This window comes from Lathyrus oleraceus, chromosome 7 (genome assembly GCF_024323335.1).
Source record: "Lathyrus oleraceus cultivar Zhongwan6 chromosome 7, CAAS_Psat_ZW6_1.0, whole genome shotgun sequence".
In the NCBI taxonomy this organism is placed as follows: Eukaryota; Viridiplantae; Streptophyta; class Magnoliopsida; order Fabales; family Fabaceae; genus Lathyrus; species Lathyrus oleraceus.
Genome location: NC_066585.1, coordinates 56,718,266 through 56,724,437, shown reverse-complemented (window position 1 = coordinate 56,724,437; position 6,172 = coordinate 56,718,266). Strand labels below are relative to the sequence as shown.

General features: G+C 29.8%; 1 long non-coding RNA gene across 1 annotated transcript; it reads right to left on the bottom strand.

Annotated features, from left to right (window-relative positions):
* Window positions 1-753: 753 nt before the first annotated feature.
* LOC127106754 (uncharacterized) lies at window positions 754-2,851 on the bottom strand. The gene is made up of 4 exons (XR_007795479.1): window positions 2,511-2,851; window positions 2,042-2,126; window positions 1,311-1,952; window positions 754-946 (listed from the first exon to the last, which is right to left on the bottom strand). It is a non-coding gene; the product is annotated as an uncharacterized LOC127106754 (long non-coding RNA).
* Window positions 2,852-6,172: the final 3,321 nt, after the last annotated feature.

The following is a 6,172-nucleotide window of genomic DNA, read 5'->3' as shown; positions in this document are numbered from 1 at the left end:
CCTCCCTAGTGAAAAGGGAGTTGAGTTTACCCTTCATATCCTCAGTAACTTGTGGTAGTTGGGGGGAAAGCAATCATCATGTATACTAAGGGTATCAACAACAAACTGATTCTTATAGAACTGGATTAAGTTGTTATGGATTTCCTTCTCTATACAAGTAAACTTGTGATCGCCTTTATCTATAGTAGTAATATTATTGCTTTTTTTTCTCTGAGTGGCTTTTCGATGGAAGAAATTGGTGTTTCTATCTCCCTCAGTGAGCCAATGGATTTTGACTCTTTGGGCCCACCACATTTCTTCCTGGTGAAGCAAAGTATCAATTCTTTGTTGTGTCTCCTGGAGTTACATCTTATGTCTGTTTTGACTGTTGTTGTCCTGGAGAAGTTTATGATGCTTACTAAGGGCTATGATATCTTTGGAAGGGTGAGCATAATTTTTCCATCCCTAAGTACATAGGGTGTCCAGAGTATGTGATAACTTAATGGTGATGTCCTGGTTATTGTTGTAGTTTCAAGTGTCTGTAATTATTTTGTTAGCTTCAAGGGACTCCAACCAGATGTTTTAAAACCTTTTTGGTTTATCAACAACCCTTCTTCTCTTGCTTTGGAAATTATTCTATTGAAAGGTGAGGAGAATAGGGTTACGATCAAAGTTTAACCTAGGAAATATGAAGAGAAAACATGTTTTACTCCTCTATGATGTAAATATTTTTTTCATCACAAATTTCCAGATTTGAAAAAGAAATATACATAGCAGATCCATCAAAATCTATTCAAAAATAAAGAATCGTAAGAATCATCTATGCAAATTGACATATCTATTATAATATCAGATATAGAAGAAGATCATAACTACTTGTTATCCAACACAATGAAAATCGAAATTTTCCTATTAGAGATAGACTCAAACAGGTCTTCCACAACAGTTTCTTCACAAATTTCCAGATCTAAAAAAGAAATATACATAGCAGATCCATCAAAATCTATTCAAAATAAAGAAGTATAAGGGTAGGAAAAAAATCACCAGAAACATGAAAAGATAAGAACTACTTGTTATCCAACACAATGAGAAATAAAAAAATTTCTATTAGAGATAGACCCGAACATATCCTCACAACAGTTTCTTCACCTTGTCCAACTTTTTGCAAAATATATTTAATAAAATAAAGGAAAATAATAACAATCTTACATCAAATCAGAAAATAGTAAAAAGAACGTGTCTTTTGAGAATCAAAATATAATTTTTTTTAAAAGAGAAAAAAGTTCCAAACATAAGAGGAGAAGCCATGGATAAAGAAAAATGAGATCTACCTTTGTGTCCAGCAAAAGATTCACATTCTCGTCAAATCTTCAACCTCTAGTCAAAATCTATAATTGGTTATAACAATTTTTCTTTATTTTTTCCCAACATGTTTTATCCCCTTTATGTTGTAAATCTTTTTTTCATCATAAATTTCTAGATCTAGAAAATAAATATACATAGAAGATCCATAAAAAATATTCAAGAATAAATAATCATAAGGATAGTAAAGAATCATATGAACCATCTCTCTAAATTGACATATCTATCATAATACAAGAAACATAAGAAGATCAGAACAATATGCATAAAAAATGTATTTGAAAACTATTATGTGATGATGAAGCTGAGAGTTATCCTTCATTATGTTGAAGCAAATAGATTTTAAACAAAGTGAAATATATTACCTATTAATGCAGAAATGAAAATAGTGAAGAGTAAGAGATCTAAGACATTGTGAAAGCCACAATTATCTTCAAAGAGCTAAGCATGAAAATGAAAATACACTACTTATCAAAATTAGTTGATCCCCAATATTTTTCAACTCCTTCAAAAGCTGTTGCATTTGCTTTACCTTTATCAATAACACTTTGTGATATCAAGTAAAGCCAAAACTTCTCCATTCTTCAACACAAGTAGATGCCTAAATTTCACTGTCAGCATATATCAACCATGTGTTTAAAAGGTAAAGATACACAATAGAAACTTAAAAAGATGAGTTAATTTCTATAACACTACCAACCTAGCACCATCTTTTGGAGGGCTTCCATAACAAGAGTTTCAGAAAAATGTCTTGTTCACACCTTGACTGTGATAACTCCACAAAACTAAAATATTAAACAAAATCATGGGTCATTATTGACAGAAAATATTATTGATAGAAAACAAACCCTAAAATGAAGATTTTACATCTGAGAAGGTTTCATAATGTTAAAAAAACAACAAAATTCGGCACTTAAGAAATCCATTTCAAACACTGTAAAATAACAAAAAGAAACAACAACGTTCAGAAAAGAAGAGACAAATCTCCGAATGCATCTAAAGAAACAAACTTTCTTAATTTTTGGGAAACATGACGATTCTCTGATTTTTAGTTCTTACGACTGATACGGTAAGTTTGATTCTTGTTTAAGGTTGAAGATAAATAATAACCTTCAAGAAACTTGTCCAAAAATCAATAAACAAAATATTGAATCATGCAAAACATTTACCATAAATCAGTAAAACATTTCAGTCAGATCACAATCGTCACCAGATCGTCGGTAAAACACATCAATCATTTCAATTCCGACCACCACCATACTCACCGCCAGAAATATGTTGTATCCGCCACAGATATATCACCGTGATAACAACAGACCGCCTAAATTATTTTCGTAAATCAAGTTGGAAGAAAGAATTAAAAGAGCATAAGAAAAACATGAAAAAAGAATAGGAAGAGAGAAGTTTGAAGAAGAGGAAGACTCAGATCTGCAGCATTAGAGAAAGAAAGATAGAGAAAGTATAAAAAGATATTGGAACAAAAAGAATTCAAAAGGGTGTGTATTGGGAAGCTTACCAAGAGGAAAAGGTTCAATTGGAAGGCTAAGAAAACAAATGATGTGGAGGGCTGAGCATCAAGTAGGGCATTTTGATCATTTCTAAAACATATTGTTTTCTTTTATGATAGATTTATTTTACAAAAAATATCTTACATGTTTTAAAATCATTTAAGTTTTTTTAATATAAAAAAACTCTGCATATTTAATGTTAAATATGCAGAAGAAATATCTTACATGGTTATGTTAAACTAAAGTTTTTAACAGGTTCATCTCAATAACTTCTACAAGAGTTTTTAAGAGGTCCAACTTAATTATTGTTTCCTAAGTTTTTAACATATTAAGCTTGCAACCTTCAAAAATAATACACAAGAGACTAAACTTTTGAATAAAGACTTTCAGTACAACAGTAGTACAACAAATTTTATAAGGGACCTTTCACTCTCTTGGCAATAAGAAAACTTTATCTAAAAAGAAAATTTATAAAAGAATTAGATAAAGAATTGGAAGAAGAGTTTCTATTCAAAAAATTAGTGTACTTTGCAATGAGGAAAAACCTCATTTATATGAGAAAAGTTTTGGCTCAAAAACGAAACAATCAATGACCCATTTTAATGAGTTAGTCAATTAAATTCATGTATTAATCGATTCACCAAACTAAAATAGGAAAGTTTTTAATTCTACACCACTTAATTGATTATTAAGCTCATTAATCAATTAGGAGGCATTATACTTTCATTCTAATTTATTAGAATAATATTTTAATTGATTAGATAGTGTATAATATCTTCCAAATTGACCAAACAAGTTTCCAATCAATTAAGTGTTTTCTCAAATTAGCTTTAAGGGATTTTAACAAAAGTTAAGATGTTTGGGTGTGTGTGTGCGCGCGCGCGCGTATTGTCTTAGTACCTTAAGACTTACTCTTATTCTTTTTACAATTAAACTGACCAAGACTAGGAAAAAAACCTAAGCGTAGGACCATATGAGCTTTCACACTTTCAAGCCTTCAAGCTTCAAGACCATAACTACAATTTTCAATATCATATCTTCACGTGTTCAAGTTACTTTACTTGATTAAACAATATCTTGCATTGAAATTGAGATATTTATTCTTTGAAAGGGTGTCATCATCAAGAACCATCGGAAAGAGTCATCATGATTAAAACATCTTTTACATATGTCATCAATACCCTAAACAATTTTCCTAAGCATACTTGACAATTGTCATCAACATACTTGACAATTGCCATCATCAAAACCATAATGTTACTTACACAACACATAGAACCCCAATAAGTGAGTATTTTACTTGTTTTTCACTATTGTTTTTACACACATATTCACTTACTTACATATGAAGTAATGCATTAAATCCCTAGTTTATGCATATTATAAATGTTATGATCTAATCATGCATTGCTACTATTTTATGAACTTTTGAATGTATTAAATTAGAGGATTGCAAAGAAAATAAAAATAATCAAAATTCAAACAAAAATGGAACAAGGAACCCAAGTCTTGAAGATAAAAGTTAAGAATAATTCACAGGGTAAATTTATCTTCGACAAGAGAATCCAAGACTAAATGATTGACTTGCAAAACATAATAAATCTGTTGAGAGGATTCATCCTCGAATATAGAATCCAATATAAAATATGTGGGTTACAAAACATGGAAAATCCAATGGGTGGATCACAACTCACCTGAAAAATTAAAGGCGTTTCAAAAGAGGTTTTGAAGATTGCTTTGGCGCTAAGAAATCTAAAAGACAAATTTGTTGGATGAGTACTCTATCACGTAAAGAATGAAAAAATATTCTGAAATCTATAAATAGGGCTAAAGATTTAAAGTTATTTATTTTTGGATTTTTGAGGAAATCCACATGACCTATAAAGATAACAAGTTTAAAATTATTTCTTTTTGAAAATTACAACCCTAAACCTGTAAAGAAAAATAAAATAATGTCTCTTGTTTTTAGGATTGGGATAGAAATAATTACACAATGAGGTTGTAAGAAAGTTAGGGAGAAGTATGTTGAATAATCCAAAATGAAAATTTGAAAATGGTGTAGGATTGAAAAAGAAATAAATTGACTAAACAAAGAAAAAAATATGAAAAGAATGTAAAGAAAATACAAAGAATTAGAAAGAAGAATCCTATTTTATGGTAAAGAGGAAATGAAAAAGAAAAGGAAAAGTGAATGTGTAACAAATGATGAATGATTTCTCTCTTGAATCTAAAGGCTCTTTGAATTCAAGAAAAACAATAATTTATTAGAGCCAAACCACATTTAAACATAAGAAATACCATAGTGATCAATGAATTGATAAATTTGTTGCATTAACATAGATGATAATAAATATGATTGAAGTGAATGCAGTTGTATGGTAAGAGAGAAACACTCACCTTTCTGAGAGAACTACTTGTGAGTCAGAAATGGATGACTGGTTATTAGTTGAATGACATATTTGATTTTATCCTTTGTCTTATAGAAACTTATTAATATACTTGATTTATTTTTAATATTATTGTGATTGCCTTGAATCTAGCTCCGAATAAAGCCATGCAAGTTGTTGGAAACCCATGTTCGATCAAAACCTTGAATTATGTATGCATGTACTAATAAAACCATGTTTGTCTTACTTTTGTTTTAGGAAAAAAATGCTAAGTTGAGTAGAGTTGATAAGTGTGGAATTTACCAATTGTTACTATCATACTAACACACTTATTAGGTTACCTAAACCTGTAGTAACATAAGAAACCCCCTATTTTTGTTAAATTAAGATTTGTCGTGATAATTTGATTCTATTTTATATCCATTTAATAAATTTAGGCTAAAAGATAGAAAGTAAAATATAAAAGGATCAAATGCTGAGATAGACAAAGCATCTGACCCAAGACTTAGAAGGCATAGCCAAGCCAAATTTGTTGGGAAAATTATGGCTTAATTAGCGAAAGTGAAACATAAAGCATGGTCTGAAAACAAGTTAAATTTTCTAGGAGAATATAAGTTCAATAGGGAATCATATGCAGAATGGAAAACATCAAGAACAAGAAAAATTTACTAGGTGAAGGTATATCTTGTCCACCTTACTTAAGGCTGGAAAAAAGGCGAATGAAAAGACGTATTTTTTACATTATTATGTATTTTATGTACTTGATGTGATCATGGAATTATGCCCAGATTAATCTATCAAACATATTTGATCTTTCATCTTATTCTAAACTCATGTTTTATATGTATTATGCTTATGGACCTAGAAAGTGATAAAAGGATTAATGACTGTTATTTATATCACATTTTTAGTCTTAATTTCCTTCATTTTAAAGTA